General features: G+C 42.3%; 1 protein-coding gene across 5 annotated transcripts in view; it reads left to right on the top strand.

The window, feature by feature from the left end:
• LOC122257917 (uncharacterized) overlaps nt 1-12,500 on the top strand; it is a 164,530-nt gene that overhangs the window by 703 nt on the left and 151,327 nt on the right. The gene's annotated exons all lie outside the window — the stretch shown is intronic.

Genomic DNA, 12,500 nt, shown 5'->3' with positions numbered 1-12,500 from the left:
ACCCTGGAGACTCCAACACCCCTACAAGTACTAATCCAACCCAGCGTCGTTCGAAAATTAAATTTGTTTTCTCCCGTGTATGTTTTTTTTTTTTCTCTCTCTCTCTTTCTCTCTCCCACGCACACACAAACCACATCCTACACACACTGACGCCATCAGGTGGGCTAGCAATCTAGGAGAATTATTTCGCCCACTCCCTTCGGCCTGTAGCGTCCGAAGTACATGGGGGCGAAGGCTAGTTTTCTAGATTGCTTTCCGAGTGCTTGATGTTGAGAGGAATAGTGCGAGTTGATGGTGTGGGAATACTATTCTTATTGAATTCCCTGGCTTATATTTTCACGGTATTTCACGGTATTTATATCTGTACACTGTAAATCTAGAAACAGATGCTAGGATAAGTATTAATAACACATCCGTTTTTCGTTAGGTATTTGTCGCAGGAATTCACATGCAGTGATAGATTAAACATATATTAAACATCAAACAACACGATATAATATACACTGCCCACACATTACATACAGGTTACAGTTTATCCTGGTTAGAGAGAGAGAGAGAGAGAGAGAGAGAGAGAGAGAGAGAGAGAGAGAGAGAGAGAGAGAGAGAGAGAGAGAGAGAGAGAGAGAGAGAGAAGAGAAGAGATAGAAGAGATAGAAAGAGAGAGAGAGATAGAAAGAGAAGAGAGAGAGAGAGAGAGCACAGTTTACATGCAGGTCGTGGGCAGGGGCGTGTGGGCGGGACCAGTGTGAAGCTAGGCGGGGTTGCCACAGGTGAGGGCGTGGGCGTGTGTGTGGGCGGGCTAGGGGTGGAAGAGGATGTCATTAGTGGATTTTGCCGTATTTAGAAAGGAGGGAGAAGAAGTCGGGAGAGGAGGATGGGTGGGTGGAAGAGGGGGATAATGAGGAGCAAGAAGATGATAGAAGAAAGACGATAATGATAATGATGAATAAAGAAGAATATGTGATAATGATAATTAAAGGAAAAGAAGGAAATAAAAATAGAGGAAGAAGATAATTAGTAGAGAGAGGAGGAGAAATGATTTTAAGAGAAGGATGATGATAATAATATTAGAGAAGGAGAGAGAAGAGGAAGAAGAGGAAGATGCCGAAGAGTGACTGGACTCCCAGGAAGAGAAAGGAAGACGGAGGAGTAAAAAAACGACTTTTCCCTTTCTCTTTCATAGCAGACTCTCCTGCTATGGAAGGTTGTCCTCTTCGCATTTTCTCGTCTCTTCGAGTTCCATGTGGATTCACTTTCACTCTCTCTCTCTGTCTCTCTGTCTGTCTTTATCTCACTCTCTCTTTATCTTTCTCTCTCTCTCTCTCTCTCTCTCTCTCTCATTCTTTCGCATTCTCTCTCTCTCTCTCTCTCTCTCACAAACATACACACACACACATTCTTTCGAATTCTCTCTCTCTCTCCCACTCTCTCCCTCTCTCTCTCTCTCTCTCTCTCTCTCTCTCTCTCTCTCTCTCTCTCTCTCTCTCTCTCTCTCTCTCTCTCTCTCTCTCTCTCTCTCTCTCTTCTTTTTCTCTTTATAGTCAAAGTGAGAGACACTAATTGGTATTTATCGTGTGGTTTTGTCAGCTTAGTATGGAATTCCTATTACTATTTTTAATCTATCCAAATCTTTTCTTATTTGGTCTTGGACTTTTTTCTAACAAATTTTGCATCGCTCTCTCATTTCTCTACCATTTCTCTCTCTCTCTCTCTCTCTCTCTCTCTCTCTCTCTCTCTCTCTCTCTCTCTCTCTCTCTCTCTCTCTCTCTCTCTCTTTCTCTCTTATCTCTCTCTCTCTCTCTCTCTCTCTCTCTCTCTCTCTCTCTCTCTCTCTCTCTCTCTCTCTCTCTCTCTCTCTCTCTCTCTCTCTCTCTCTCTCCTTATCTCTTTCTCTCTCTCTCTCTCTCAAACATAACATCAAACATAAAAAAAGTAAAATCTTTCTGTCCTGCTCATCTTCCTCTCCTCCAATTTCCATCGACTCTTATTTTTTTCTTCGCAATTGCGCCCGTGAGTCCAATTTAGCCTTATTGCAATTCGCCTTCCGCCTGAACTCTCGCGTAACACCGTGTTTCGTGTTTAGTTCGCTTCCTCCATGAATCCAAAATGAGGCAGTAATCTGTTAAATTTCAAAACACTCAAGGGTAAAATTTGTCGCCATTACCCTCCCCCTCTCTCCCCCCCCCCCGACACACACACTCGTCTCACAAAATTATATTTCCTCCAGGAGATTCAATTATATTTTGAAGACTCCAGTATTTTAAGTTTGTGATTGTGATATTGCATACCTGGGATGCGTTCTGTAAAAGTTTGTTGTCGTTTTTGTATCTACGTGTAATTTCGCTTCTCAATGCCATTTTTTTTTTTATTCTCTTTCTCTCTCTCTCTCTCTCTCTCTCTCTCTCTCTCTCTCCTTATCTCTTTCTCTCTCTCTCTCTCTCTCTCTCTCTCTCTGTCTCTCTCTCTCCTTATCTCTTTCTCTCTCTCTCTCTCTCTCTCTCCTTATCTCTTTCTCTCTCTCTCTTTATATCTCTCTCCATCTCTCTCCCTCTCTCTCTCTCTCTCACCCTCTCTCCCTTTCTATCTCCCTCCCTCCCCCCATCCTCCCTCCTTCCCTCCCATTATCTCACCCGCCTCACTCTCTCCCTCACCCTCTCTCCCTTTCTATCTCCCTCCCTCCCCCCATCCTCCCTCCTTGCCTCCCATTCTATCATCCCCTCATTCTCTCTCTCTCGCCCTTTATCTTTCTATCTATCTATCTCTCCCTCTCTCTCTCTTACAACCAAACGACACGAAACTCAAACACGACATCAGAAAACGTAGAGTTAACAACATAACAAAATAAACAAAACAAAACACACACTAAAACACCAACAATCCTAAGAAAACAAACAATCCAACCCTTTTAACATGCAATAACCCCCCCCACACCCAAAAAAAAAAAAAAAAAAAAGAAGAAAAAAAAAAAAAAAAAAGGAGAAGGCGAACGAGTCCTTAGCGTGTTGGTAAGAGGATTTCGTAATAGGAATAGAGAGCAAAGGATTCTGTTAAGGATGTAGCCTCGGTGGGCGTGGATTCGAAAGAGGAAAAAACATGTTGTTGTGCGTGATGTGGATAATGATGATTGGGTGGAAAATGATGTCTTTCTTTTTTTTTTTTTGTTCTTCTTCTCCTTTTTCTTCTTATTATACGGTTTCATTGTTGTTGCTATGATTTTTATTGCTATTATCATTATTGTTATTATTATTATAATCATTATTGTTATTATTATTTTTGTCATTATCATTATTATTATTATTTTTTATTATTATTATTGTTATTACTATTGTTAGTATTATTATTATCATCACATCATCATCATCACCATGATCTTCACATCATCATCATCATCACCATTATGATCTCTATCACCATCATCATCACGATCATCATCATCATCTCTATTACCATCACCATCATCATCATCATCACCATCACCACCACCACCACCACCACCACCTTCACCTCCACCACCACCATTACCATTACCACTTCAACCGGAAGTACCATCACATTACCATCAATAGGATCCAGTGGTATTCAAAGTCTTCTTAGTATACTTAATAGCCACGAGATCCTAGTTTAGAGCGTAATTATCCCATATATGATGCCATCACTTAATTACTAGTATAATTACTCCTAGGACAACCATTCTAGGACAACCATTCATGGTGAGAGAGCGTGTTGTACCCAGGGGTGAGGAGGGAGGAAATTTCACGTGTAAATGGGGTCTTATATGCATGGCTGCTTTAGCTTTCCTCCTTCTTCTCTTCCATCTCTTCTTCTTTCTCTTCCTCTCACTCTTCTTCGTCTTCCTTCTTTTTCTCTTCCTCCTCTTTTTCTACTTCCTCCTCTTCCTTATCCTCCTCTTTTTTTTTTTTTTTTTGCTTCTTCTTCTTCTTCTCCCCCTCTTCCTCCGCCTCTACCTTCTCTATTCCTTTCCTTTTCTCCTCTTCTCTTCCCACTTTCTGTCATTTCGCCCTTCTTTTCCTTCTCCTTCTTTCTCTCCCCTTTCCAATCGTTTCTCCCCCCTTTTCTTTTTTCTAGTCTATCCTCCATCCTCAACCGTCCTTCCTCTCCCTTCCCTTATTTCCCCTACTTTCCCTCCCTCTACCTTCCCTTATTTCCCCTACTTTCCCTCCCTCTACCTTCCCTCCCCTTTCCCCACCTCCCTCTTCTCCCCTCCTTCTTCTCCTTTAACTCCTCTCCCTTCCCTCCTCTTCCCCTCCCTCCCCTCTCCTTCCTCTTCCCCTTTCTCCCACTCCCCCTCTTTCCTCTTTCCGCTAACCCCTTTCTCCCACTCCCCCTCGCCCCTCTTCCTTTCCCCCTTCCTCCCTCTCCCCCTCTTTCCTTTCCCCCTTCCACCCCCTCCCCCTCTTTCCTCTTTCCCCTCCCCCTTTCTCCCTCTCCCCCTCTTTCTTCTTTCCTCTCCCCCTTTCTCCCTAAGTCCACGGTTCCCAGAGTAGCGAAAAGAACACCTGTGAACCACACACCGTTTACAAGCAGCTCTTGCTATACCTTGACCTCTGCCAATTGTGAGGCGAACAATACCTCACGCCTCACAAAAGGGAGCGGTAGAATGAGGAGGAAGGGGCAGGGAGGGGAGGGGCAGGGGCAGGGAGGAGCAGGGGTAGGGGCAGGGGTAGGACTAAGGGTAGGGGTAAGAGTAGCAGTAGGGATAAGGGTAGGGGTAGTGGTAGGGGTAGGGATAGGAGTAGGAGTAGGGGTAGGGGTAGGGGTAAGGGTAGGGGTAGGGGTAGGGGTAGGGGTAGGGGTAGGGGTAGGAGTAGGGGTAGGGGTAGGGGTAAGGGTAGGGGTAAGGGTAGGGACGAGAGGGAGAGGCTAGGGGGAGGGGCGGGGGAGGTTGTTTTGAGTCGTGGCTGACTGATTGCTATGTAGGGGATGAAGGGGGGGGGGAGGGGGAGAAAGGTGTATGTGTGTGGGAAGGAGAGAGGAAGGGAGGGGGGTGGGAGACGGGAGAGGGAACGATAGGAAGGGGGAAGGGGGGGGGTTAGAGGTACTAACAGTAGCGTAACTGTATCGGGGTATCGATAAAAGGGGAAAAAAGGCAAAAAAGAAAAAAAAAAATAGAAGACCAAGAGTGGTGTTAATGTAAGCATAACGACTCAAACAAGTGGTTCTTCCTTTAGCCTTCTAGGAATGCTCTTTGCCTATTTTCATTTGTGTGTACATATATATATATATACATATACATATGTATAAATATTCATATATATATATATATATATATATATATATATATATATATATACTATATATATATACATATATATTAAATTTATACATACACACACACACACGCACACACACACACACACACACACACACACACACACACACATATATATATATATATATATATATATATATATATATATATATATATATATGTATATGTGTGTGTGTGTGTGTGTGTGTGTATGTATGTATGTGTGTGTGTATATATACATATGTATGTATACATACATACATATATAAAGGAAAGAGGCAGTGTAGGGGGGCGAGGAGGATGAGAAGGAGAGTAGAGTGACTGTAAAGATCGTGGGAGGAGGGGGAGGGGGGAGGGAGGAGGGATGAGGTGGGCGTGACTCGCACTGTACACAACTTCATTACCGTTCCGTCATTTCCTCGTTATTGGCAATATTAATAATAAGTCCTTAAAGGTTTTTCTCAATTCATCCGTGAAGAGGGGGAGGGGGAGGGGGGAAGGGGAAGGGGCATTTATTACACAGGATTGACAGACAAATCAGGACAAAGGATTTTTAATTTCTTTATTCGCTTCTTTCCTCTTTCTTTCTCATTCGCTGTTTTGTTTATTTATTTGCTTGTTTTACTTATTCGTCAATGTATTTAATTACTTTCGTTGTTAATTATGATATAGATTTTCACTTACTACTCCAACTTCGTATTTATCTTGCATATATATATATATATATATATATATATATATATATATATATATATATATATATATATATATATACACACACACACATATATGTATATGTATATATATATATATATATATTTATATATATGTATGTATCTATATATATGTATATATATATATATATATATTTATATATATGTATGTATCTATATATATGTATATATATATATATGTATATATATAGATAGATAGATGTATATAGATATAGATATACATATATATACATATGTATATACATATGTATATACATATGTATATACATATGTATATATATATACACACATATATACATACATATATATACACAAAACATTCCAAAAATGATTTACTGCAGTAACGTTACTATAAGCTAACAGTCATCACTCATCTGCTTTCCTTCAGTTCTCATTTCGTAAAATTTTCCTTATTATCATTCTAACAAGGGCGTTTAAACGTAGCCTTATTACACAGCTGTACAATGTAATGGTAATTTTATGTAAGCACAAGAGAACCCCTGCTGAGTACAGTTAATAAGTTCAGGATATTGGCTGTTATCACGGAACACCTGGATTTATGGTTTGGCTTATCTTGTGTTATCTTAACGGAGTGAATGCTCTCGGATAATTTGGTTGGTTTCATTTATATATTTATTTATTTATTTATTTTGTGCTTTTCTTTTGGTGTTTTTTTTTTTTTTTTTTTTTTGTCTCATCCTTTTTCTCTCCATTTTCTTTCCTCTCTCTCTATCTATCTATCCCACTCTCCCTCCCTCCCTCCCCCCATCCACCCTCCCACCCTCCCTTCCTGCCTCCCTCCCTCTCTCTCTCCCCTTCCATCCCCTCCCCCCTCCCTCCCCTTTCTCTCCCTACAACCCCCTCCATCCACTCTCCCTCGCCCCCCACCCCCCTCCCGCCCCCCTCTTTATCTCGGCGCCAGATAGTCACAGGCAGCGATCGATCTCTGTGGCGTAAGAGATGTCAGTCTCCGATAAGCGAGAAAGCAGAAGAAAAAAAGAGAATAAGGGGGGAGGGGGTATATGAGAGATGGCAGAGGATAGGAGATACAAGGAGAGGGATAAAAAATAGAGGAAAGAGATGAAAGAGGATAGGGATACAAGGAGAGGGTTAAAAGATAGAGGAAAGAGATGAAAGAGGATAGGGATACAAGGAGAGGGTTAAAAGATAGAGGAAAGGGATGAGAGAGGATAGGGGGTACAAGGAGAGGGTTAAAAGATAGAGGAAAGAGATGGAAGAGGATAGGGGGTACAAGGAGAGGGTTAAAAGATAGAGGAAAGGGATGGCAGAGGATAGGGGGTACAAGGAGAGGGTTAAAAGATAGAGGAAAGGGATGAGAGAGGATAAGGGATAAAGGTCTTACTGGGATGCTTTGCAAGTGGGATGCTGGAAGGTGTTGGCATTATTTCGAGGAGGATATAAAAAAATAGGATTAATAATGTTCTGATTTTTTTTTTTTTTTAATAATGCGTGAAATATACGGAAAGGAAATAGTTTTAGTGAAAAAAAAATCAGAAGGAAATACATCCAAAGAGATAAGAAAAGAAAAGAGAGAAAAAAGAAAGAGATAGAGAAAGAAAAACGCTACAAGGTAAAAAAGAGAAGAAAAGAAAAGAAAAGAAAAATAAAAAGAGAAAAAAAGGAAAAAAGAAAAGAAAAACATCCATAAGCAAAACGATATTATTTCCACACTTCTTTTCTCCTTTTCTTTTCTTTCTCTCTTTCCTTGTCCATCTCGAAGGAACATTCACACCGCATGACGTCAACCTATAACCTTGCTCTCTCTCGGTCCTGTGTTTTCCACGGCCACTAAAAGCAGCAGAAGGGGGACCGATCACCTCTTGTGATACCTGTCTATCTTGGCCCCTTTGCCTTCGCCAGGTCTTAGGGGTGGGTCTTGTGTTCCTTGCAAGGAAGGAAATCAATTTTAAGATGGGTGTAAGACGAAGAAATGCATAGAAAGAAAGTTGTGAATGGTTTTGTTATTGTTGTGTATATTTACTTTATTTCCTTTACTTACTGTATTTGTTTTTCTGGGAGTTTTTTTTTTTCTTTTTTTTTGAGGTGGGGGAGGGGGATCTGTCTCTCATTTTTTCAAGAATGTACTTTTTTTTCGGTTCCTCGTTTCGAATTCGTTGTTCTCAAGGTTAGCCCACACCCTGGTCAACATCGAGACTCCGGGTCGGTCTGAACCTTCAATTTATGGTCTGAACCTCCCAACCTGTGGTCAGTCTGGCTGAAACATCACTATTTGGCGAGAGTGGAAGAGTGATAACACTCTCCCTTTTCCCTTCCGCCCCTCCTCTATTCTTTTCTATTCTCTACCCATCCCCCGCCTTCATTTCACTTATCCTATCATTCCTTACCCCTCTCCTCTTCTTTTTTTTTTTTTTTGTTCTCTCTCTTGCGCCTTCATTATCTTCTTTACTTCTTCCCTCCCCTTCTTTTCCATCTTCTTTCCTCCTTTCCCTACCTTCCCTCCCTCTTATCCTTCTTCTCTCCCCTCTTCCCTTCCACTTCTCACTCCTCTCCTCCCCTTCCCTTTATTCCCTCCTCTCCCCTTTCCTCCTCCTCCCCCCTTCCCCAACACATACTGCTCCTCCGCGTTCCTTCTCGAGTCCTCCTGGTATTAGCATGTACGAGCCGTCGAGTCCTGAGCCTATATATGCACAGGAACGCTCCAGGCTCCGTCCTAACAAGGGTCCGAGGCCAGTTCCCTGTCTCGAGAAAGACAGGGACTGAAAGAACGCCACTGCATCAATAGCAAGACGTGGAAAGGTGCAACTCGGCATATGGTAACATGTTTAAAAACTGCATTTTTAAAGGGTTGTTTTTACACACATATGTAAACAACGCGTCATTTAATGGTGCGTTGTAAATGTACACGCTTATGTAAACAACACAATCTAACTGCATGTGGTAAACTTACATATATATATAAATTACACACGATTAAACTAGACGTGGTACACTTACACACACACATATGTAAACAACACTAGAATAAACAATAAGAGATAACTTGCACACATACGTTTACCACAGGTGAATGAACTACACGTGATCAAATTTCCTAAGTGTAAACTATATCTAGAATACAACAAATTAAATTCCTTAGCATGCGTTAAGAAACAAACAACACATAGAGAACGAAGCACAGTCAACATGCACTTCTTAAGTCCAACAATCGTTCCTCAAACATAAAAAGAAAAGACAGAGATTTAACCGCGAACATTTTATGATTCAACCAAAGGAAGTCGAAGTTTTGTTCGGGAATGTGACCGAGTAGTCTATAACCTCGGGGCAAGAAATGGTCTCAAATGTAAACCGAAAATGGACCCTAAATAGGTAACAGGTAATTACTGCGTGTGAATCATTAACCTCTAACGAACGCGAATGATTATGGCTTAATTACTGACGGATGTAGAGTTAATGGAGAGTCAAATTGTATATACAAGGATCGATAACATGTATTTTGAACTGTGGGAAATCTTATCAAATCGAAAATCACCACGATGACTATGCCATTCAAAGAAATCAATGTTATTATCCTATGTAACCTTTCAAGTACAGTTACAGTACATGCTGTAATAGCAGTTTGAAGAAAGACTGCTATTACAAATTACTATTTTGAGATTATTTGATTATATCAGTTGATATGTGTTGTTACTAAGGGCAAGTTTTGATTGTTGTTATTATCAGTAGTAGTAGAAGTTAGTTCTTCTTGTTGTTAAAGCAGTAACAGCTGTAATTGTAGTCGTAACTTCAGAAGAGGTAGTAGGATCCGTTACTAATTATGATATCGAAACTATCACTATAACTCCCCCCCCTTATCACCCCCACCCTCATCACCAGTGTCATCACCAGCCAATTCTCATCATTCCATCCCCAATGCAACTCATCATATATCCGCTGAGATATATCATCGCGGTGATGAATTCCCGATGGTTCCGTAGTGATGATTTCCTTTTTGTCTTTAGTCGATAGTGGTGATAATGGTGGTGATGATGGTGATTGTGGTGGTGATGATGAAGATGGTAATCATAAGGATGACGAGAATGGTGGTATTGATGAAGATGGTGATGATGATAGTAGTAATTGTGATAATAATAATGATCAGACGTAGCAAAATTGTCCGAGTGCACGAATTAACTCAAATTGTCACCGCAATAACAGTTATGATTCCCTGTCGCAGGTGATAATAACAGATAATGACAAAAGACGGTTGCTACGTTGAACAATAGATTAGGAAATAGATGTATGTAGTTTAGCCTCCGAATGCGTGTATTCCGCGGTTAGACGAAATCGCAGGTGGTGTCCAAAAATGTCTTAGTTATGGTGTCTGGTGTCTGGTGTTCGTGTCGCTGGTAATTCGTTTTTGGAAAGGGAAATATATTGGGTGTGTGAGTGAAAGAACGTACGCATGCACTCACACTCACGCACGCACAGATACGTACACTTACATATATTTATAAATGCATATATATATATATATATATATATATATATATATATATATATATATATATATATATATTTATATGTATATATATGTGTGTGTGTGTGTGTATGCGTGTGTGTGTGTTTATCTCTAGTTATATATACACATATCCCTTGTGTTACATGTTTACAATTCTCCGCGAAAAGAGATTTATGGGCACGATTTGGACAAAGGACGCGCCCAATTCTCCTCTCTCTCTCTCTCTCTCTCTCTCTCTCTCTCTCTCTGGGGGGGGGGAGGGGGAGAGGTTAGAGAAAAGAGGAGGAGGGGATGGGGAGGTGGAAGGGAGTATGATGTGAAGGAGGAAGAGGAGGGAAAGGGGAAGAGGGGGTGGGGGGAGAAGAGGTAGGGGAAGGAAAGTGAAGAGAAAAGAAGAAATAGAACATAAGGGAGGGAGAAAGAAGGAAGAGCGAGAGGGGGAAGAGAGAGGGACATTAGGTATGAAACAAGGAAGTAGAGGAGGAGGGAGGAGAGGGAGGGGCATGGGGGTAGAGGGAGGGGGGGAGAGTCCTAGAGGGAGGGATATGGGGATAGAGAGAGGGGGGGAGAGTCCTAGAGGTAGGGGCAAGGGGGTAGAGAGAGAGGGGGGGGGGGAGAGAGTCCTAGAGGGAGGAGGGGCAAGGGGATAGAGAGAGAGGGGGGGAGAGAGTGCTAGAGGGAGGGGTAAGGGGCCATGGGGCAAGGGGGCACGAGAGCGCTACCGTACATGGTCCTCCCAGCATCCCAAAGGTACTCACAGATGCTTCCTTTCCGCCTCCAACGAACGAAAGTCCTTCGGGATTCTTTCCGTAATAGGAATCTGTTGTCATTTCGTCTGCGTTATCGCGGCCGCGTTCCCGCCTTTGGTGGACGGGCGGGTAACAGACGGCGTCGGAATGATTGCTTTCTGACCACTCCCTGTTATCGTTATCGCTCTCTCTCTCATATTCTCTCTTTCTTTCGTCTTTTCTCTCTCTCTCTCTCTCTCTCTCTCTCTCTCTCTCTCTCTCTCTCTCTCTCTCTCTCTCATTCTCGCGTCTCGTCTTTCTCCTTCTCGTTTCTTTCTTTCTTTCTCTTCTCTCTCTCTCCCCCCCCTCTCTCCCTCGCTCTCGCTCGCTCTCTCTCTCCCTCCCTCTTTCCCTCCATCCCTCCCTCCTTCCCTCTCCCTCTCCCTATCTCTCCCTCCCTCCTTCCCTCTCTCCCTCCCTCCCTCTCCCTATCCCTCCCTCCCTCCCTCCCTCCCTCCCTCTCCCTCTCCCTATCCCTCTCCCTCTCCCCCTCCCTCCCTCTCTCCCTCCCTCCCTCTCACCATCATCCTCACCATAATCATCCCCACCAACACCATACTCAACCCCAAGTTCTCCTTTGTATTCGCATCCCAGTGCTAATCCACGTGAAGTCAACAGACAGCGAGCGGATTCGTCCACCAAAAGCAAGCCACACAGGATACTCAAGCCCGCAGGAAGTTGCGTGGAACTTGCAATGGGCAAGTTTTTTGTTGCTTGGTCCCCGTGACACAAATTTTGCAACGGGAAAGCTCTATGCGCGTTTTTATTCTTTTGTTATTGTTATTATGTTATCCTAACTGTTATTGTTGTTTTTTATTATTTGTTGATACTGTTGTTATTGATGTTATCATTATAATTGTTGATGGTTGATGTTGTTATCATCGTTATTATTGACAATATTATCATTGTTGTTATTAGAGAGAGAGAGAGAGAGAGAGAGAAAGAGAGAGAGAGAGAGAGATTGAGTGAGAGAGAGAGAGAGAGAGAGAGAGAGAGAGAATGAGAGAGATAATGAGACAGAGAGAGAGAGAGAGAGAGAGAGAGAGAGAGAGAGAGAGAGAGAGAGAGAGAGAGAGAGAGAGAGAGAGAGAGAGAGAGAGAGAGAGAGAGAGAGAGAGAGAGAGAGAGAGAGAGAGAGAGAGAGAGAGAGAGAGAGAAAGAGATAGAGAGAGAGAGAGAGATAAAGAGAGAAAGAGAAAGAATGAGAGCGAGAGAGAGAGAGCTAACAA

Source organism: Penaeus japonicus, unplaced genomic scaffold (assembly GCF_977035675.1).
Source record: "Penaeus japonicus unplaced genomic scaffold, GWHDUDI00000001_assembly GWHDUDI00000026, whole genome shotgun sequence".
Classification (NCBI taxonomy): Eukaryota; Metazoa; Arthropoda; class Malacostraca; order Decapoda; family Penaeidae; genus Penaeus; species Penaeus japonicus.
This window is presented reverse-complemented; position numbering and strand designations above follow the sequence as displayed.